Genomic DNA, 23,179 nt, shown 5'->3' with positions numbered 1-23,179 from the left:
ACAAAGGTCCCACTGATGCTTAATTAGCATGTAGTGATGTCACAGGTGAGCGAGAAAAGGTCACAAGGTCTAAGTAGTGGCTGGAATAGGTATAGGGTATGGTTGCAGGGGAAATTCTGTGAAGGCTGCTGGCTGATGCCTCATTAACATATAGGGACATTCTTGGCAAGCAGCAAGGGATCACAAGGCTCTGAGGAAAACAGAACCTAAGACTTATTAGGATGTCCAGGTGTCCAAGGCTGGAGGAGGGAGCAGCCTCACCCCTGCTGGCCTCAGGGCCCGAGGTTATCGGGGTCCAGGCCAGCTGCATCCTCAGAGAGGAAGTGGCTCCACTCCTGCTGGCCTCAGGACCCAAAGTTGCTGGGGTCTGGGCCAGCTGCAACCTCCTGTGGCCCAGGGCCCTTAGCCAATGGGCCTGGCAGTTCAGGCCCACTTTAACCCTCAGTGGCCCAGGGCCCTCACCTGTGCCTAACAGATTCCCCTTTGTTTTTATAATGGGGCAGTATCATCACATTGAGTGAGATCTCTATAGTCTATCATAGGTCCAGATAGAGCTAGATGGTGTACAAGGACCTAATCAGTAGTAACTTTAGCAATGTTAGTTATTTACTGTCTGAGAAATTTGAGCCACAGTAACAGGGTTCCTATAGCAAGAAGGGGACCAAGGAAGGAGAGAAGCCAAGTGACTAAAGGGTTAGAGAATCAGGTGGTGGGGTCATCAGGTTTGTAGTGGTCAAGTAGTTCTTTGTGGAGTTTCCTGAGGGTCTTAAAATTTTGTTCAACAATGTTTGATTCATTAAGAAAAAAAACAACATTCTTCTCCCAAGACCACACATGTAACCCCATGTTCATCAGTAAAGATGTCTAAGGCTCAATGGTTTTGGAGTACCACACCAGAGAGAGAGTTCAATTGTCTCTGGAGAGATTTGAAGCTGTTGGTAGTGGATATCATGGCCTGGTCAAGTTTGTCTTGGAAGTCCTCCATGAAGTGGTTAGTCTGGACAAGAGTGGTTCCTCCAGCACCAAAGGCACTCAGGGACAGTGTCAGGCCAGGGCCTAACATCAGAGGGATGGAATTTCTCTCAGTTGGTATGGATGGAGCTAATAGGCTGCTTCCTCTTCCCCACCGAGATACACCTGTGAAAAAATCAAGAGAAGAAACATTTATGCATGGATTAATTAGTCCTTTTTACCTTCAGGGGTTCAGTCACCGTAACTCTACTCCCCTTCATTTCTCCCTCTCATGAGAAGGCACTCTAATTGCTGTTAGAGGACAAGGGGATGATACAGTCATATTGTTCACTATTTCCTGCTGAATGGGGCATGGAGTTGCAGCAGTTAGCATCTCTTCCAGACTACTCTAAAGGATCCTAGAAGTGTATTGGTGTAGTATAGGAAGATAGTGTTGGAAGAGAACATTGCAGAGAAAGAATAAAACTAAGGAATTAAAGAGAGGTGAGCACAGAGAAAACTTGTCACCTTCAGGGATATCCTTCTTGTGGACTTCTAGGTCTTGGGTAGTATTCAATGGAAACAGAGATGGACTGTCTCAGGACCATCTGAGCATGAGCTGGCTGAGATTTTCTTCTAGAATTGTTCATAGAATGGCACAGTAGTATTTGACATGACCTGAATCGGCTTCCATATGGCTTGTAAAACAGATGAAATATTAGCAGAGTTATCAAAAACATATACCCAATATTTAACCTTGATACTGTACCTTTTCAAATTCATCCAGGGCTAGTCAGGGTCAAAGATTGGTAACATAGAGCCATTGGGTGCCATTAAGGCTGTACAAATATATTTTTGGTCTCAGAACTCACTTAAGCATGTCCTGGCATAAATTAGAAGAAATTAACCATTGTTACCAGTATAAGGAAGTCTTTTGAATTAAGCAGCCTTTAGTCAGATACATCTATATATAGTCTACATTTGAAAATAACACTTTTGATATCTATTGTTCTATTTTCTTATTATAGAATTAGAACTATTAGAGATGGGGACAACATGTCTTAAGGTCTTGTTTGTTTCCCTTCTTGGAAAGCTCTTATTGTATTACTTAATAGGCCATTCATATATTTATGGTATCTCTTTATCTGTAGTTATACATTTCTGAGTGTTTATGACCAAGCAGATAGCCAAAATTTAATCAATGAATAATTTTAGAAGTCACTAATGGCTCTCCAAAGGAGACTTTAGGGACCCAGAAGTAGCCCTATAGCTTACTTGTGTTTTCTGTCTGTTAGGAGGAGTCAGGGCCACACTAACAAGGTAGTTTTCCCTTCTTTGGGAAGCCAGGAGGACTGATTGTTGTCAATTATGACTTTCCTGTTTCAGACTGTACACCAATTTTTTGTTTGGGTCTCCGTATCCTCCCTGATAAGGAAGACAGGTGACTTGCCAGGGGGCCAGTGTAGAAGTGTCCCATCATCTCCAGTGGCCTCATTACATGGGAGCACAGGCCAAAATATTGGCCTTTTTGCTCCCATGATTCCAATTGGCTTTGGCTTCTACATAGGTGATTAATACATTTATATAGGAAATTACATCAACCTGTATGTATGTACATAAGGAGCACATATGATTACTGAAATACATTTAAAGAATGGCACAAGAGCTTCTTAAAATCATTTTGCCCAACCTTTTAAGTTCTTGTTGTCCTATGGCAGTATAAGCCACATCTGGCATGTTGGATCATGATATGCAGACATTTCCCCTACCCATAACTGTGGGCTAACTCCACAATGCATGACCCATATTCCTCAACAAGGAGGGGCCAGGGAGAGGGGTAGGACATGATTAAGCCTAACAATGGTACCAACTTGACTGTATTCACTGAGTACAAAACTAATTAATAAAAAATAATTAAAAGAAAAAAGAAAGTAGACATATAACTTTTAAATATCTAATACTTACAAATACAGGCAGAACCTATTATCAATCTTGAAAAGAATACAAATTTAACCAATCAATTTAACCTAGAAATTGTCAGAAAATGACAAGTAAGACAGTATAAAGAGGCTGGAGGGATGGCTTAGCAGTTAAGGCATTTGCCTGCAAAGTCCAAGGACCCAGGTTCAATTCCCCAGGACCCATGTTAGCCAGATGCACAAGGGGGCTGTTAGGAGCAATAGCTAAAAGTAAAAATGGGATGTTAGAAGTAAAAATGTGAACTGCTAGAAGCAATAATTAGAAGTAGAAATGGGGCACTCACTCAGCAGTAACAAGGTCACCATGGCAACCAGGTGACAAGATCAGAGACCCTCTGCATGTTGATATGCAAATGAGATAACCCTAAGGTGGCTACCAGCAGCCAGAATGAGGAAAAAATGGGTATAAGAATTCCAACAAAGACTCAGGAAATTGTTACTCAACTCAGAAAAGCAGACTCCACGTCTCTGTCTCCTCAGCAGCCTGGTATGGAGAGGAGCAAGGCCCAGACCCAGAAGTTGCCACCTGCAGACCAAGTGAAATCGCTTGTGAGTGCCCCAGGGGGTTAAGTCCAGAAGGCTAGTGTAATTGAGAGGATAAGGAAAAGGGAATTGGCTTAATTAACATGTGTGAAGAGTGAATAAAGTGTGTAAACTGAATCTACATCATCCACCTCTTGACTAATAAGTTAGCTCTCCTGAAAGGGGCATACCCATCTGGACTTTGTTTGCAGTGGCTGCAGGCTCTAGTACACCCATTCTCTCTCTCTCTCTCTCTCTCTCTCTCTCTCTCTCTCTCGCTCGCTCGCTCGCTTACTCTCGCTCTTGCTCTCTTTATCTCATCCTCTCTCTTTCTCTGTCAAATAAATAAATATAAAATATTTAATAAAAGACAGCATAAAATCTTAGCACCTGTGTTTGAAAACATTTTTGATTAGTTCAGATAACTGTGTGGGTACTAATTATACAGGAAACATTGGAAACAGAACCACAGAGCTTGAAATTATTTTTCTCAGATGAGAGCCATTGTGTGAGCATGAGGCTGTACCCTAAAGTAGGGAATACATCCTAAAGTACGGAATGTGTCCTAAGAGTTAATTTTGTTATAAGAACTGGACTTGATATGCCAGAAATGAGACAGTTACTTCACATACAGTAGAGGAGAATCTGGTCTTTGTTGAGCCCAAACAGCTAAGCTCTAATACAACACTTGGCAAGTCTGTGTTGAAAGAAATATACACCGTTTGACAACAAATGATTTTAGCTTAATCTTGATAGCCATTGATTTTATATACCATAGAAATTTTTATTAACATAAAACAATTTCATGTGTTACCCATGACTTAAATTTGATAAAGCTTAATCAAGCTATCCCAACATATTGTACCTAGCAGGGCCAAAAGGTTATGGTGACTAAAATTAAATCACTTAGACCTAAGTGATTAAACCTAGTGAAGACTGTTCAATAGAATTAGAATAAAACAGAAGGTACCTTTAAAGTCACAATGTCTTTAGGTAAGAGTGCCTTATGTTTGGAACTTAAACACTTATAAGTGAACGTTTATCTTAAGACTCAGTTTCTCCAATAAGTTAAAAGTAGACAAGTAGAGCACCTAAGTTACTTTACAAGAGTCTTAAAGCCAGTTTTTAGAACCCTTAAACCATAACAAATTAGCATCAGTGAGCTGTTAATGAGTGAAGCCTTTACCATAAGACTCAGTTTCTCTGATTAAAACCTTGGTATCAGGTAAACATATTTTACAATTTACCAATTAAATGTCCTTGAGTGATGTCTTTTTATCATATGTTTTTACCTTGATAGACATTTTAGGTAAGCCTGATGCTTGTTTTATGTAAGGAATTTGTAACCTGATCAAATACCTTGACTTACTTTACCTATTTGACCTCTTTATCTAGTGAGAAATTTTATGTAACAGATGTGAGTTTAGGTGTTCAAAAGAAAGGAACTATAAAGAGAGCTAGAGTCATATGCTGTTTGTCATTCCCTTTTCCTTGTCAGAGACAATTAGCTATTTTGTCTCTGGACAGGGTCTGGTGGACACATGGCTTAAACTTGCATGGGATCTGAGATAAAAAGGGGCATCATCCCTTTTTCCATAGTCCAGGTTGCCATGAGTTTAAATAGCATATAACAGTAAGCAAGAGCAAAAGGAAATGACAGAGCAGAGAGCTAAGCATCCTGACTTTCTTTGTCTTACTTTGAAGTTGTTTCTTTTTTAACCTAGGAAATTTATTTTATCCATTTGTAATACATAAGGTAATAGGGTCTTGTCTATGTCTAACCTGGTTAGATCTCTAAAGGACATGAATTACATCTGTGCTTATGATTTTTTGATCCATCTAGCATAGAATTTCAAAGGGGAAGGTGGGAGGAAGCAGGATATTGCCATGGTATATTTTTTATCATCATGGAAAATGCTAATAAAAATTGAGAAAAAAAAGAACATTAGCTCTGTCTAATGTAAGCTGAATTTAGATTAAGTCTACGTCTCTATGTAAAATTTTAGAGTATGCAAACAGTTGAAAAATCTTTTACTTTAGGCGTGGTGTTTAGGTTTAGCCTGAAAATTAGTTTTCTGTTCCTTCTAAAAGGAAAGTAATTTTAGGCAATTTTTTTTTCAATCTCCTATATCTTTCCAACACACACACCTTCATCCACATACTTTAACATTCTGATTTAAGTACCACTCAAAAGGCATTTTTAATAGGCATTCTATGTCCAAAATTGAAAAATTCCTTCCCAGTTTCTTCAGTCAACTCATCTCACCCCATAATTAACCATCTTTCTTATAAGACAATTAAGAGAAACTTCACCAAATTAATTAATCCTATTACTCACTGACAAGCAAGTAGTCTAGATTGAAACAATTTTATGTCATCAAAAATCTCTACCTAACCACAAGATTTACTTTATAATACCAGTATGTATATCTACAAATTTTATATTACTTCCTCCTTTTAAGTAACAGGACATTACAATCTTTTAAAATACTGGCAAATTATGAGTCACCATCTAGGAGAGAATTTTCTTTTGATTAATCCTCTATGTAAATTATAGTTGACTTAGAATATAAACTCAGCAATTATATTTATGATATCATGTAACAAAGTATTGTATTGTTTACATAAAATTTCAGCTCACCATAGGCTTTAGTTAAATCTGACTCTTTTTGGTGGTTTTTCAAGGTAGGGTTGGAGGCCCAGGAGGCAGGGCCCCAGTGCTGCCATCTTGGACAAAAGGACTCTGCACAGTGGTAGCAGCTGGGTGGGGTGGGAGCCCCCATAACTCACTACTTTGGACCAGCCCCACCCAGCTCCAGTTCCGGGCTCCCACCCCAGGTCAGATCTAGTAGGCCTGTAGGCAGTAGCCAAGACACCAGGCTACCCACTGGCCCGGGTTGTACATGGTCTTCAGGAGTGGAGAGGGTGCCTTCTGAATCCAGCCTCCTCACAGGGCAAGTATGCCCTGGAGCAGGCTTTGTGAAGGGTTAAGGAGGAAGGGGGCTGCCTGGGAAAGAAGCAGAGACACTGCAACCACAGGGGCCAAGGCGCCACTGTCTGGACACACATGAGCCCACTACTGGACCCAAGCCACCTTAGAGTGGAAAGGCCAAAACCAGAGGGCACATGTGTACCTTGCAATGGCACGAGTGGAAAGTAAAGGAGGAAAAAGGAAAGATCTTGCCAGCCCTCAAAACATGGTGGCATGGGCCACAGGGGGCCTGTGTCCCCCTAGACGATGACTGTCCCTCTGGGGGAGCACTCACCCCCAGCATATCTCAGATAGTTCCTGTTCAGGCACCAGCTGTGGGTCCCTGGTTCCTCAGGGGGCTGCTGTGCACCAGCTCTCTGGAGGTGTCCAGGCAACTGTGGAGCAGGGTCTTGAGTAGCCATGAGTGCGATGAGAATAAACACCTGGGAGGTAGCATCAGAGAGCAGCTCGCTTATTTGTCAGGGGAATGGGTTTATAAGTATTCGTGAAAAAGTGGATTGAGGTATGGGTCATGAGGAGATTGGTTAGTACAAAGGTCCTGTTGATGCTCAGTTAGAATGTAGTGACATCACAGGTAAGCAGGAAAGGCTGGCTGATACCTCATTAACATATGGGGACGTGCTGGACAGGTGGCAAGGGGTCACAATGCTCTGAGGAAAGCAGGGGCAAAGTCTTACCAGATTGTCCAGGTGTCCCAGGCTGGGGGAGGGAGCAGACTCACTCCTACCAGTCTTGGGGCCTGAGGTTATTGGGGTCCAGGCTCACTGCATCCATGGGAAGGGAGCAACCACACTCCTGCCAGCCTCAGGACCTTAAGTTGTCAGGGTCTAAGCCAGCTGCAACCTCCTGTGGCCCAGGGCTCTTAACCATGCCTGGCAGCTCAGGCACTGCTCTAGCTTTTAAGTGCCCTGAACTAGGCATCTATGTTTGTGGGCTTGGCCAGCTAGCCCTTCCTTGAGCACATTTCTAGTTTCTAGGGAGCTGAGAAATCAAGTATAAAATTTCTTTAATTTTAGATTAACCAATTCTTCTGAAAAAGACCTAGAAATTAATTTTTTTGGCCACAGCCAATATACTATCTTTCAGGCACATTTCCCTGGGGACAATGCCCTGCTCCCTACCTAGCTTTAATCACGATTCCCTCAGCCTTGTCTTTGTGCCTCTATTGCACTCTTGCTTCAAGGTTTGGCATGGGGAGTTCTGGCACCAGAAAAGCTGGATTTCTTTCCTCTCTTTGATACCTCATCAATTCTGAAAGCTCCTTCAAGTTTCTTTTCCTTTTTGAGTCTGACATCTTCTGCAGTGGTTTTCACCCTTTAATTTGTCCTTGAAATTCTGCAAATCTAGGTTTAGTGGCTGGAACATTGACAGTCATGGATACTGCCACGATTCTCAAACTTCTCAGCAACAGATGCCCTTCTTCAGATGAACAATATAGAAAGCTGACTGGTTGATTTGACAAGCCACTGTTTGTATGGAAAGTGTAAGAGTAAAGCAAAAGAAAACACCAGACTTGATCTCTACAGATAAACTGTTTATTAAAGGAAACAGTGAGGGGCCTTATCTTTCCTGCAGGATTAAGGCTGAAGCACTGGGCCAGGCTGGGGTGTAAACTTATAAGGAGAATCCTAATTAAAACAGACTGGACCTGTGCAGTTGATAAGAAAATTGTAGTTGTTTGTGTCCTTGTTCAGAATAAGCTTCTTCAGCTAAGAATGTCTAAGGAAGGATATTCAGATGTCTCTGGTCATTTAAAGGCTATTTAGGCTATCAATCAGGGAAGGGTGCCAAACTTCTTTATTGGCCACAAACTTTAGGGATAGTTATTAACTTTTTAGTTCCCTTTAGTTTTCAAGGAAGGCTATTAACCTTTCACTTATTATCAGAGGTCCAGGATTTCTCCACAAGCACCCACACACACACACAAACACCCTGTTGGGAGGCTGGGGTTGCAAAGCCTCAAACAGGGTAACTTATGGGAAGAATGAGTGGGGGTGGTGAAGAACTGACAGGAAGATGGGTACGCAGCTGAGAACCAACCAGAAATGTGGGATTTCGGGGGCAGAGCCTCTAAACAGTGTCCAGGGCACCAGCACTAGGACTTGTTCTGCCTTGCCACAACATTCCGGTCCTGAAGCAAGCCCATTTTGACCACCAGTCCATTCAGTGGTCAGAACACCATGATCTGCACTTTCAATCTAATAGCACACAACAGCATGGAGATCTGTCCAATCTATGTAATGACTATAAATTTGTGGTTTGTGAGACACACAAGAAAGTAACCTATAGCAGAAAGATGCAAAATCCAAGTAGGTAGAAAAAAGATTCATCACAGTGCCAAGTGGGAAGGGGCTATTGGAACAGAAGCAGTTAACATCAGCAGTCAGCAGAGGGTGATGTAGCTGGAAGGGAGCTAGGTCAGGATTAGACCCCAGGCCAGCAAATTAGGTGATTAGATTTATGAAAAGAGCAATAGTGAGAGGCGTGTGTGAAGTTGTAGCAAAAATAAAAAGTAGCCAGATTAGATTGTTTCCAAGAAAAGACAAGGATTTGAAAAGCCCCTGTACAAATGAACTGTCTTGATGTATTAACACATAGATGAGATCAAATCCTTCCAGAAAAACCAGGTTCCAAATGCCTGTACAGGATCTAGAACTGCAGTCTTGAGCTTTTTTATAGAAGGAAAATAAACACCTAGTAACTCTGGGATGGCATAAAAATAGGCATAGAGGAAGAAAGTGAAGAATTTGAGTCCTTGGATTTACCTATTTTTTGGTACCAAATATAAAATGGAGAAGGCAAATTGAGGTATCACAAAAGAAAATCCATAAATAAGAAAGTCATTGGAACAATATATATTCCACTCATTTGGTTTGAAATCTGGCACATAGACTTTGCTATTTTAATTTTTAAAGTTTTCAAATTATATTTTAAATTTTAAGTTAATTTTAAAATATGCAGTATTACTGAACATGTTTTTGACTGTATAGTACCCCACACCTTATCTATAGGGGACAATTTCCAAGATACTTAGTAGATACCTGAAACTGTGGACAGTAGAATTTCCTACATATGCTATAATTTTTTTCTACATTTACATAGGATATAATTTTATGTATGAATTTGACACAGAAAGAAAAGTAGTGATTCTAAATAATAAAATATAGCTGGGCATGGTGGCACACGCCTTTAATCCCAGCACTAGGGAGGCAGAGGTAGGAGGATTGCCATGAGTTCGAGGCCACCCTGACACTCCATAGCGAATTTCAGGTCAGTCTGGGCTACAGTGAGACCCTACCTTGAAAAACAAAAACAAAAATAAATAAATGAATAAAATAAAAAATAAATAATAAAATAGAACAATTATAAAAAGGTACTAAAACAAATGTAAATTGCTTATTTCTGGAATATTCTATTTAATATTTTTTGGACTATGGTCAGGCTGGAGAGATGGCGCAGCAGTTATGGGAACTTGCCTATAAAGCCTGCTAGCCCAGTTTGATTCCCTGGTGCTCACATAAAGCCAGATGCAAAGCAATGCATGTGTCTGGAGCTTGTTTGCAGCAGTGGGAGACCCTGGCATGCCCATTCTCACTCTCGCACTCTGTCTCTCTCTCTCCATCTCTCTAAGAAAGAAATGAAATGAAATATTTTTAAAAATATTTATGGCCTATGGTTGACTGCAGATAATTGACAGCATGGAATGTAAAACCATAGATGAGGGTAGAACAGTACTGTGATAGTTTATATTTATGTTCCCCAACAGACTCAAATGTTTTAGTAAAGTTGTAACTTGGATTTATAGCCACCTGGCTGGAAGAGGTGTCAAATGTAGACAGATCCTGAGATCCAGCCTCAAGGTGTTATGAGGGGCAGATCTGAATTCCAGCCTAAAGGTTTGTAGAGTGCTTGAGCTTTGTCTGGGGTTCCCAGAGTGTGCTTGCTTTTGGTGTGGTGGTGGTAGTTTTTGCCTTTGCATGGATTTGGTAAAGGGGCTGGCTTCTTCCACTATTATGGAACTTCTTCTGGATCTGTGAGCTTCAAATAAACCCCATTTCTCCTATAAACTGTGTCTGGTTTGAAGGTTCATCCCAGCTGTGTGGGATAATATATAAACTATATTTGCAAATTTAATTATATTTATTTTCCTTTTAAAATTTTTTCTTTGTTTACTTTATTTATTTATTTGAGAGTGACAGATAGAGAGAGCAAGAGGCAGATAGAGAAAATGGGCACACCAGGGCCTCCAGCCACTGCAAATGAATTCCAGATGCACGTATCTGGCTAACGTGGGTCCTGGGGAATCAAGCCTTGAACCGTGTTCCTCAGGCTTCACAGGCAAGTGCTTAACCGCTAAGCCATCTCCCCAGTCCTATGCTTATTTATTTTCTTATTTGAGAAAGAGAGAAAATGAGTATGCCAGGCTCTCCTGATGTTGCAGACAAATTTCAGGTGCATGTGCCACTTTGTACATTTGGCATTATATGGAACCTGAGGAATCAAACCTGGGATGCAGGCTTTGTACACAAGCCCCTTTAGTCACTGATAAATCTGTTTCCAAATATTTGTATATTTAAATATGCTAAATCATTAGATCTCTATTTTTGGCATATAAATGTCATTTAATTACTTAAGAACATATGGAATTAAATTTGTAACTTCATTTAGTTTTCTGGTTGAAATATGTTAGAAAACCACAGCTATTAACTATTTTAAAAGTTGAGATTATTCAGATACTCATACAAGTCACATTTACCAAAAACTGAATATTTAGGAAATTCATGATGGGTGAACTTTATATGAAATTCTCAAAACAACTTATAAACTGAAAATGTATGTGTCTAGAGATATGTACCATCCTAAATTTCATAAGTGTTGTTAATTATAAAACAGTAGCTAATAAATATGTAAGTGAATTTGTTTTACACATATATTTTATCTGTTACATTTCAAATTTATAGCATTGACTATTGATGATAATAGATATAGATGTAAGGATTCTGTACACAAAAGCTAACTTTAGACCTAAAAACCTTAACTGAGAATTCATCAAAACGATATTGATATATCATTACCAGAAGAATGGAGAATAATGTTTGAAAGCCAAAGAGTGTCTAACATCCACCACACAGTCCTTGAAGCCAAGGTACAGAACCCATAACCCCTTCAAAGCTCACTGGAAACCACAGTTCAAATGCTGATTTGGAGTGAGAAAATCTGCTTTGAATCTTAGCTGTGATACTAGGTAACTCCTATGACAGTATACAACTCAATTTTATTCCTCTGAGTACTAACAATATTCTTGCTGGAAAAAATGCCCAAGTTTTGGAGTAATGAGAATGTGATGAAATAAGATGGGCACACAATAGTATCTAGTCCATAAATTAACACATAGTTGCAACATTTTTCAGAGCAAGTTCATGCCAATGTCCTCAGCACTATGCATTATCTATCGTTCCTTCCCAAGTCTTATACAATGATCCCACCTTCACAAATGAAGTCTATATATTTATACATTTCATATTTCTTTTCACTTTATTTTATTTGGCACATATGAGCTCATTCATGTGCATAAATAAGTAGTTTGATACTGAAGTGTAACTATATTGTCGAGAGCTCTGTCCTGTTTCCTCACAGGGATTCATTTACTCCGCGGATACACATTTTCATTTGGCTCACATGACTGATCTTGTGCTCCTGATCTGCTAGGGCTGCCAGTTTGCAGCCAGTTTGCACCTTTTCCCTAGTACATACCATATGTAATCCTTGATTGCAATGTCCCCAATTTAAATATATGGTTTGTATTTTTGGTGTTCAACTTTTATGCTAACACAATAGCATATAGACTATTTCTCCTTTTTCGACTGGCATCCACCATCACAGTGAACATGATAGCTTTCTTTTAATTAATTGATTTTTCCTTAAAGAACATACAGGCTCATGGAAGAAAGAGCCAAACAAGAAATCCATCTGTCAGAGAGAGTTGGACTCCATCTCTGCTTAAATTTCCTACCTAGACCATGTTGTCCCTTGGTCATCCCACCACTCTGCATGGAAGATAGTTTTCTTCCCCCAAAGTACAACTTACTCATTCTTTGAAACTGTTTAACTAGCTTCCTGACTGTTTTGCTCCACTGTCATCAGGTAAGCAGCTTACACTCCCACACACTTTCTCCACAAATACTACCTTGCCATGGGTCTAAAAACAATAAGGCATCAGCTGAAACTTTGAAATCATGAAGCAAAATAAACTTTGTTTTCATATACGTTGTTTATCTCAGGTGTGTTTTCACTGTGATGAAAAAGTGACTAATATACCAGGAATCTCTTATGCTAAAAAAAATCGATCAGAGGAGGTAATTAGATCAGAAGACTGAGTCCTCGTGATTGGCATTAGTGCCCTTATAGTATGAGCCACCTAGAGCTAGCTAGTCTCTGCCACCTTGTGAAAGCATAATGAGAAAACACCATCTATGAGGAACGGATTTATACTAGACACTAAATCTGTAGGTACCTTGATTTTGGATTCTCTGGTCTCTGGACTGTGAGAAATAAATATTTGTTACTTATAATCTACATGGTTTATGGCATTTTGTTATCACAGCCTGAACAGGCTAAGGGAGTAAGAGTTTAATAGGACTTTTTTGTATAAATTAGAATTAACATGAATGGCTGGACTTCATTTTAGCAAAGTAGGACCCTAATTAAAGAAACTATATTTTATTTTAAACCAAATTGAAAATAAAGTGTTTTTATTTCTATTAATGTCCTTACCCTTCATTCAGTTACCCAGAAGAGAGATTTATAGTCACAGTTCATCTTGCTTCCCCCAGTATTCCTAGTGCTGTGGTTTACAACTTGAATGTTGCCAAAAATGCTCATGTATTAAAGGTTTTATTGTCATCCTGAAGTGCCACTGGATAGTGATGATACCTTTAAGAAGTGGTTCCTAGTGGGAGGAAGTTAACTCTTTGATGGCACTTCCTTGAAGTACATACTAGCTCTCAACTTCTCTTTCTGTCTCAGTTACTATTAGTTAGAATATCCTCAGCCACATGCTGTCTGCCATCATGTTTAGGTGGTACTTAAGCAATAGAATAATTCAACCACAGACTGAAATCACAAGCCAAAATAAGTATTTCCTCCTTGAAGTTGATATTTTGAAGTATTTTGTTGCAACAATGGAAAACTGAATAACAGAGTAAGGAGTAATTTACTGGGCTCCAACAGAGACTACCTTCAAGTATTAACTGTGTCTAGCTTCTCCTTCCATTGCTGTATTCTTCACTCCTGTCTTGGATCATCTCTATTTCCTTTACTTTCATAGTTTGTCTGGCACATTGGTTTGATACTATTTTTAAAATAGTTACTGTTATAGTTAGACATGCTTATACATCACTTTCTGGATCAAAAATGTCAATGAATTCCTTCCTATTTTGTAGCAGTTACCTTTATGTAGCTGGGACAAAATACCTTACCAAAAAGGTAAAGGTTTATTTCAGGTTTACAGTTCAAGGGGAAGCTCCATCATCATGGAAAAAGCTCTGAACATCCTGCGGACTGGAATAATAAACTTCATAGTCCACCCTCAGTGACACACCTCCTCCAGAAAGGCTCTACCTTCCAGCTGTGAGCTAAAAAAGCTTATGCACAAACACTTGAGACATTTTACATTCAAACCTGTACATACTCCAATATGCAACGCAGTGGTAGTGGTTTTAATGAGATGTCCCCCATAGTGTCATGTGTTTTGAATACTTGGTCCCTAGCAGGTGGCAATTTGGGAGAAGTCTTGCTGGAGGAAGTGTGTGACTGGAGGCTGACCTTGTTGTTTACCAGCCCAGCTTGCTAGTGCTAGCTGGCTTACCCTTGTTGCTATTCACAGCTTTCGTATAAAATGAGACATCAGCATCAGCTGTGCCATGCTCTTTAAGCCATGGTGAAAGTTCCCCTTGAAACTATAAGTCTGAAATAAACCCTATCTTCCTACCAACTGATTTTGGTTGAGTACTTTGTCCCAGCAACAAGAAGAAGGTAACCACAAAAACAGTAGTACCTGAAGTGTGAAAAAAATCACATCTTCTCAGGTAAAATATTTTAAGAATGCAGAATGCATAGACAGGCACATAGTATCCTGGAATTATAGAAACTGATTCAGGAGATTCAAGAGTAGGATAGCTGCTGCTTAGAGCAGGGCCTGAAAGAAGAAAAACTATCAATTGGATTTATTTAAACCAAGAGTGAACCACTGCTTTTGATGTTCCTGTGGCCATTGCCTCTGTTGACAAGCACTCATTAGTGTTTTCATTGAGCAGCATAAAACTCCAAGCAATATGTGAACAAAGAATCAGCAATTTTTTAGCAAAGGAAAAAGAAACTTTGACTCTTAAACAATAATTTGAACATTTGTCAAAGGAAGGGAATTAGGGTTATGACTGGTGGACTCTGATCCAGAACACACACACACACATATTCCATTCACAAATGCAATTATTCCCACCTGTTGCTTTCAATGTTACTGTGAGCAATTTGTTACTTTTAACTTCCATTGCTTTCAATGGTAGTTATATGTCTAATGCATGAACATATTATTCTGGGTCAGGAGTGCGACCAATTATTGATTAAGTAGGTAAAATAGCACAGCTTAAGGTCACATCAACTTTGTTCAGCCTTCCTTGTCAATATGGGTAATCTGTGCTATTCAGGGCAAAGACAAACAAACACAGGAAGCCTGACTACATTATATTAAGCATGCTAAGTCTTGGTTGTAAAATTAACTTCAGGGCAAGTTACAAGAAAAGAATTTAGCAGCAAAATCATCTCATGGCAATATTCTCAGAAAAGTTATTTGTAGGATCCATAAAAACTAGCTCCATAGTTCTTTCCCTTCATTCATTCTCACAGATCATTCCCACACATAATAACATAACTAATATTTATATTCGTATATATTGTTATATTAATATTATTTATATTAGAATGTATTAATCATACTACTAATTATACTAACGTGCACATTCTAAAATAGACATAAAATTTTTAAGATTGATATAAGGAGAAAACCATTTTCAATAATTTTGACCAACTATTTGGCTCTTTAAATGTATATTGTTAGTATTATGCTATGCATGCTTGCTGCTTATATAATCATACTTTCTTTTTTATATTTACATATTTCATAATGCTCATGCTTATATTTATATACCTTGTTGTAATCTACAATCTTAGTTTCATACTCTGTGATTCAGGCTGCTTTAGTTACAAATTCAGTTTTTCTCATGAGCTAGTTCAAGGATCAGCATGTCCAACCAACCAACATACCCTGTTAGCCTTTCATAAAGACAGATACTTTTTGTGATATTTAAGAGAAGTTAAAATTAGATATATACCCATACTTTTTAAAACAGTATTTCTAGTCAGATCTCACTGATAAGCTCTGTTTTTGTCTTATAATGTCATTGTCCAACATCTTGCACTTGGAATAGGAGAAAAAGCAATCTGCAGTTTTGTTTGTTTGTCATTATGTTATGTGTATTATTCCCAATCTGTGGACTCTATGAAGGAAACCTTTAAGGCTATGTGTCATTTTGTGATGATGACTTTATAATTCACTTTTGAACAGCACAGAAATTAAGAAATCCTGATCTCATTTCAATCAAAAATACACACATGGGGCTAGAGAGTTCATCAGTGGATCATGTGCTTGCTATTTAAGCCTGAGTTCAGATCCATATACCCTACATAAATGCCAGAAGCTTTGGCAGACTTTTGTAACCCCAGCACCCTCACTGTGAAATGCAAGGTAAAGACAAAATTTCCTGGACGTTTGAGTACCAGCTGGTTTGGCACATGGAAAGTGTAGCACTGAAGAACAACTATGAGAGGGAATGAGAGATTCTACCTACAACAAAGTAGAATGTGAATACCAATCCTGAAAGTTGTCCTGTCTTCCACACATATGCCTTGGGACATAAGCACCCATACTCACACACATGGACATGCATACAAATGCATGCACATATAAAAGAAAATGGTTTTAAATTTATTTTTTGTTTGTTTTTAAGGTAAGGTCTAGTCCCAGGTGACCTGGAATTAAAAAATTTTGAGCCGGGTGTGGTGGCCCATGCCTTTAATCCCAGCACTCGGGAGGCAAAGGTAGGAGGATTGCCATGAGTTCAAGTCACCCTGAGATGACAGAGTTAATTCCAGGTCAGCCTGGACCAGAGTGAGACCCTACCCTGAAAAACCAAAAAGAAAAAAGAAAAAAATATTTGAAGCCACATATAATTACTAACTGCCCAAACTCAGCTAGTAAGCAATAGCCTGATGCGGAATGGGAGGCATACTGATAACATAGACAGTTAGCACATATTTTGCATGTTACATGTATTCTCATATACAGTGAGCGATAGCTGCAACACTATCAGATATACTACACACTGGAGAGGGGAATGGGTCACACAAAGATGATCAGCATAATACCACCAGACTTGTACATAATATGATGACACTTGAGCTCATCATGAAGTGAGGCAATAAACTTATAAATAGGAAAAGCTTATTTTGGCTCATAGTTTTGGAGGTTCTAGTCCTCTAAATAATGAGTTGTCTAAATTGCTTTTGGGTCCATGTTAAGACAGTATATCATGGCAAAGCAAGACCATTCACCTCATCACAAGCCAAGGGAGCAAAAGAAAGAGGAAGAAGAAAGGGTCCAGAGTCCCATAATCCCCATCAAGTACACATTCCCAGTATCTATAACTCTCTCATTCAGTCCTGCATCTTAAAGTTTCCACTACCTCAGAAAGAGTACCACTCTGAGAACCAAACCTTGAACACATGGACCTCTGGGGATATCCAAGACCCAAAGTACAGCAGACTTCTGAGGAAGCCCACCTTGGTGTTTGTATTGGAAGGAAATTTTATGCCTATAATTGAATTATACCAAAAAATATAAACACCCAGGCATGGTGGCATATGCCTTTAATCCCAGAAATTGGGAGGCAAAGGTAGGATAACTGCTGTGAGTTTGAGGCCAGCCTGGATCCAGATCAGCCTGGGCTAGAGTGAGACCCTACATCCAAATAAAGGAAGAAAGAAAAAAAGGGGGGGGGGAGTATAAACAAAATTTCCACTTAATTAGCATACCTACCATGTTAACCCAGTCTTCCCTGTTCACTTTTTCCTATAATGGAAGGAAAAATCTATTAGTTCAGTATTCAGCAAATTATAGTGTAAGCTTTAAAAAGAATTGATTTTTGAGTTCTGGCACAAAGCCACTGAGCACCTTAACAGTGAGGAAAAGAAACTCCAGATTACACATAAAAACAAGAAGTGGAAGACAAAGAAAGGAAGGGAGAGTGGGTCAGAAAATGAGAGGGAAGGACACAGAGAAGGAGGGAGGGAGGAAGGGGGAGAAGGCAAGACAGGCTCCTGGTTTAGAGAACCACTAATCCAGGGGAATGCCAAGTATAGTCCTGCACAGGGAACTTCCTCCATCACCTAGAAATTGCTTAGAAATGCAAACCTTAGGCTTTAGTACAGATAACTTCAGTGTGCATGAAAACCTGTGTTCTACTCGTCTTGTGTAAAGCATGTGTGTTCTCAGTGAAGGAACATCCAAGTATGCTAATTCAATACATAATCTCTTTCTTTCCCCCCTCTCTCACTCCTTTTCTTTATGGAAATTCCATACTGATAGATAAAGTCAATGAAACTTGTATTCTGGTTACTACACACCTGCCTCATTAATTTTCCTAGCTAATATAAGAGATATTAAATGTTTATAAATGCATTTTCCTTTTGTATACTCCCAGCAATAATTAGTATAATGTTTTATCTATTCAAAAAATACTTAATGGTGAATAAATGAGCCATTCTGTTATAAAAAAAAATGTTGTACTTGAAACAAAACCATCCATTAGAGGTGGTGGATACTTATTGCTTCATGTTCATGTAAGATAACAAACATATTTGTATCAATATCTTATACATGCATTGTGTTCATTTCTTAAATATAATGGAAGTTAATTACTGAAATTGTGGTTCCTTTCCTCTCCCTGAGGTTCCAATGACTATTAAATAGCCTGCAAATAATTGACCTTGAGGATTAATTCTCAGTTGGTGTCCCTGACCTTATGTTTTAATGGTCTTCATGGTGGTCTAGCTGCATATGAGATACCTGTACTTCTGTAAGTAGCCCCCATAAACTCACTGGTTCACTGGTTGGAATACTTCCTTTTGCCTGCTTGTGTCTTCTCTTTTTAGGATGAATATACAGTTCTTTATGTCTCCCCAAGAAAACCATGCAACATCTACTTAATACTAACTTTTTAAATATAAATGGATTAGAACCCTCAATCAAAACCAGACATTGGATCAGAATGCATTTGAAGAAAAGATGAAGTACATACTGTCTAAAAGACATCCTGTGTTCATAGACTGGAAAAATCAATATTGTAAAAATGGCTAAGTTACCAAAAGCAATCAGCATATTTGATGTCCATCAAAATTACAATGCCATTCTTCTTGAAACAGAAATATCAATTCTAAAACTCATTTGGAAGCACAAAATATCTTTGATATCCAAAATAATCCTGGGCAACTAAATTTGACAAACCATACCAAATTTCAACTTATATTACAGAGCCATAGTAACAAAACAGCATAGTACTGGCATAAAAATAGACATGTAGATCAATGGAACACAACAGAAGATCCAGACATAAACCTATGCAGTTACAGCCATCTGATTTTGGGCAAAAATGCCAAAAATATTCATGGGGAAAAAAATCATTTAAAATAAATAGTGATGAGAAAATTAGTTACCTATATGTAGAAGAATTAAACTACATCTTTAACTTGCTACATACACAAGAATCAACTCCAAATGGGTCACACCTAAAACTCTGAAATGGCCAGACAAAATTTAGGGGAAAGGCTTCAACGTATAGGCATAGGAATGGACTTTTGGAATATAACTCCAGTTGCTCATGTAATAAGGCCAATAAGCAACCAATGGAATTGTGGTAGTGTGAATATGAAACTTTAAATATATGGCCTCATAAACTCAAGTGTTTCATAAGTTGAGTTTACAACTTCAGCCCCTAACAGGCAGACTTCTGCTACAGGAGGGTGTATCACTTGGGGTGGATCTGATTAGAACCCAAAGGTTCATAGAGAGCTGTTTAAACTCTGGTGGGGTTTTTGCTGTCTGTTAGTGTTGGTATTTTGCTTGCTGTTGGTATTTTTCTCTGTTAGGATGTATGGAAGTAGGCAACTTCCTCCACCATTGATAGAACTCACCCTGGATTGGTAAACTGAACTAAATCCCTTCTTCCCATAAACTGTGTCTGCTTAGGTTTTTTTTTCCCAGCAATATGGAGCTGGATACAATAGAAATTGGTACCAAGAGTGGGATGTTGGTGCAGATGAATTAAATGAATGTGTATTTTTCTAAATTATGTTTATTTATTTGAAAGTGACAGAGAAAGAGAGAGAGAGAGAATGGGAGCGCCAGAGGCTCCAGCCACTGCAAACGAACTCCAGATGCGTGCACCCCCTTGTGCATCTGGCTATTGTGGGTACTGGGGAATCAAGCCTCGAGCAGGGTCCTTAGGCTTCACAGGCAAGTGCTTAACCACTAAGCCATCTCTCCAGCCCATGAATGTGTATTTTGGTCTTCTGGAACTGTGTGCTAGAGGAATATGCATGGACTTGGTACTTGGTACTTGGTACTGCAGAAGACTTAAAGAGCATAAGCCAAATTTTATAGGATGTTCTGGTGAGAGTTTGAAAATGCTAAGTGCAGAGAATTTGTTGGCTTTTAAACTTCCAAAGAGGTAGGAGAGACCACAGAGAAATTTGTTAGAACTGAGTTACTGGCATAAAGACTGGCTGTGTTCTGTTGCTCATGCCCAGACAGTTTGATCAAGGTTAAAACTAATAGACTGGTGTGCTTAGTAGAAGGTACAGAACTGAAAAATGTATGATTAAAAATAAGAAAAATCTAAGCAGGTTTAAAGTCAGAGATACAGAGACTGGTTTAAGGTTGCTAAATGTGCTATTGTTAAACAGATTATGACCATTAAATGTGGGCCAAGTTCTTTGCATTGAAACAATGAAAAAAGATGCGGAGGATGAAGCCTACTAAAAGAAATGCTCAGTAGGAATACAAATTCATTTAAAAAAATGACTTAAAAAAAGAAACCTGTTCTTCAAGGTCATGATTCATTTCCTCCCTGCATTAAAAAATGATTGTGATGCTATAGGTCTGATATTGATTTTAGAAGCATTAAAAATACATGGAAACAGGTCATAAAGTACACATGGTTACAGGGGCTGCAGCAGAAATGTGGCATGTGAAGCAGGATGACAACCCTGTGCAGGGAGAGGTTAGTGTGGATTTCCAGGTAAAATGGTGGCATAGGAGCCATGCCAAATCAGCCTAGGGAAGGATGTAAGCAAAGCCACAGCAAACTACACACTTCTGAAATGTGAAGGACTATTGGTTACTCTCAGAGAAGGTTACATAGCAGAGAAGCAGGAGAGACCAAGATCCACCAGAAAGGAGGAAAATGGCCAGAGTCACACTGAGGTGCTTGTGGCCCACTGATCGGCGCAATATGTGCACCTGCATGGCACTGCCCCATCAGGCGCACCAAGTGGCAGCAGCAGCAGAGACCAAACAAGGGGATTTTTCAACTTCATCAGCCTTCTTGCAAAGTTAAGAAATCTGAAGGAAAGACAGCTGAGATCAACTAAGGATCTACTGAAAGAGATACAGGCAGAACTGCGTGAGAAACTCCAGGAGTCTGCACTCTCCCATCCCCCAGCCATCAGAACCATGCAGCGCAGTGACAGCTCAGCCAGCATAGCTGATCAGAACTCCAGCTCCACACCACAACACAGAGGGTTCAAAGTGGGCACTCAGCATTGGTGATATTGGAAGCCACTCCAAATGGTAACAAGGCTGACTGACCAAAAAAAAAAAGGTACATAGGCCTGCATTGGAAGAGATAATCTCTCTTTCCATGTCAGGGCAGGTTATGGGTTGCATATTCTTGGTCAGTTTTTACCATCTTCAAATAAGCTGAATTAGGAGTTGAATATTGTTGCCTTTGATGCTTTCAGATTTATAGGGCCTTTGTCTTTTGCTTCTGTCATTGCTAGGGGGAGGATTTGATTCAGATCCAAGCTGACCTAGAACTCAACCCAGAACAGAAATCTCTACCTCCCAGCTGACAAGATTAAGGGTGTAGAACAACACCCACAATTACATACTCTGTGCTGTTTGTTACTGAATGTTTATATGGCACAGTTGAAGTTTAGAATTTTCCAGTAAATTATTCCACCCAGTCCACTACTGAAAGAGATACAGGCAGAACTGCGGGAGCAACTCGGAGTCTGCACTCTCCCATCCCCCAGCCATCAGAACCATGCAGAGCAGTGACAGCTCAGCCAGCACAGCTGATCAGAACTCCAGCTCCACAGCACAACACGGAGGGAATACTTGCTTAGCAGGCAAACCCAACACCTAGGATTACTCCTGAAGCTGGATTGGGGTAGAAAGCTACACCTGGCACCTTAAACTCATATCCTGAAAGTATATAAAAGTAGATTGCCACATCTACGAACACTTCAGATAAGTAGAAAACCCAGCATCAAATCAATTCAGGATGCAAAAGTCGCTACATTATAATACAAGAAACACAAAGAATCAAGACAATACTATCCCACTAAAAATTATAAGTATATCAGAAATGATCATGAAATAGGCTGTTTTAGATGAAATGTCTGACAAATATTTCAACAAAATGATTGTATCTGTACTCCAACAAATCCAAGAAGAAATGAAAGGAATCAAAGAAGAAAACAAAGGAATTAAAGAAGGAAACAAACTCCTGAAGAGAATACAGGAAACCAGCTTAATTAAATAAGGAGGTCAAGAAAAAACATGAGTAAGGAAATAGAAATACTATAGAAAAACAAGGCTGAAATCCTAGCTCTGAAGAACACAGTCACTCAAATATAAAACTATGTGGAAAGTCTTGCCAGTATAATGGGTGAAGGAGAGAACAGAATATCTAAATTAAAAGACCAAGTGGCAGACCTAATACAGTCCAACAAAGAGAAAGACAAGCTAATAGGAAGGTATGAATGGAAATTGCAAGATATCTGGGACACTATGAAAAGATCAAATGTAAGAATTTGGGGTATAGTAGAAGGAGAATTTCAATCCAGAGGCTTATTAGGCATTTCCAAGAAAAATCACAGAAGAAAATTTTCCCAAATTGAGATAGAAATGCCAATGCAGATACAAGAATCATTTAGAACACCAAACAGACAAAACCTGGAAAGAACCTCTCTTCACCATGTTATAATTAAACTACTAAGCACACAAACCAAATAAAATATATTGAAAGCAGTTAGAGAGAAAAGGCAATTCACCTACAGAAAGAGGTCAGTGTGGTCATTAGAAAATGGACTATGGTTTACAGTAGAGACCCAAAGATGCTTTGGATTTACCAGGACTGTGCAGAGGCTGCCATGGAGTGTTGTTAGTTCACAATGAAAGTTTTCCCCTGGCTACTCAGGCCAGCTGGAGGGATAGAAATTGAAAATCCAGAGACTGTTGTCACTGGTGATAGATGTCAAACTTTATTTTGTATTGTTCTAGTCTCTCTTTGTGAAGCCTTACGGCAGTGAAAATGTTTGCCCTTTTCCATTATATGCT

This window comes from Jaculus jaculus, chromosome 7, assembly GCF_020740685.1.
Source record: "Jaculus jaculus isolate mJacJac1 chromosome 7, mJacJac1.mat.Y.cur, whole genome shotgun sequence".
Taxonomy (NCBI): Eukaryota; Metazoa; Chordata; class Mammalia; order Rodentia; family Dipodidae; genus Jaculus; species Jaculus jaculus.
This window is presented reverse-complemented; position numbering follows the sequence as displayed.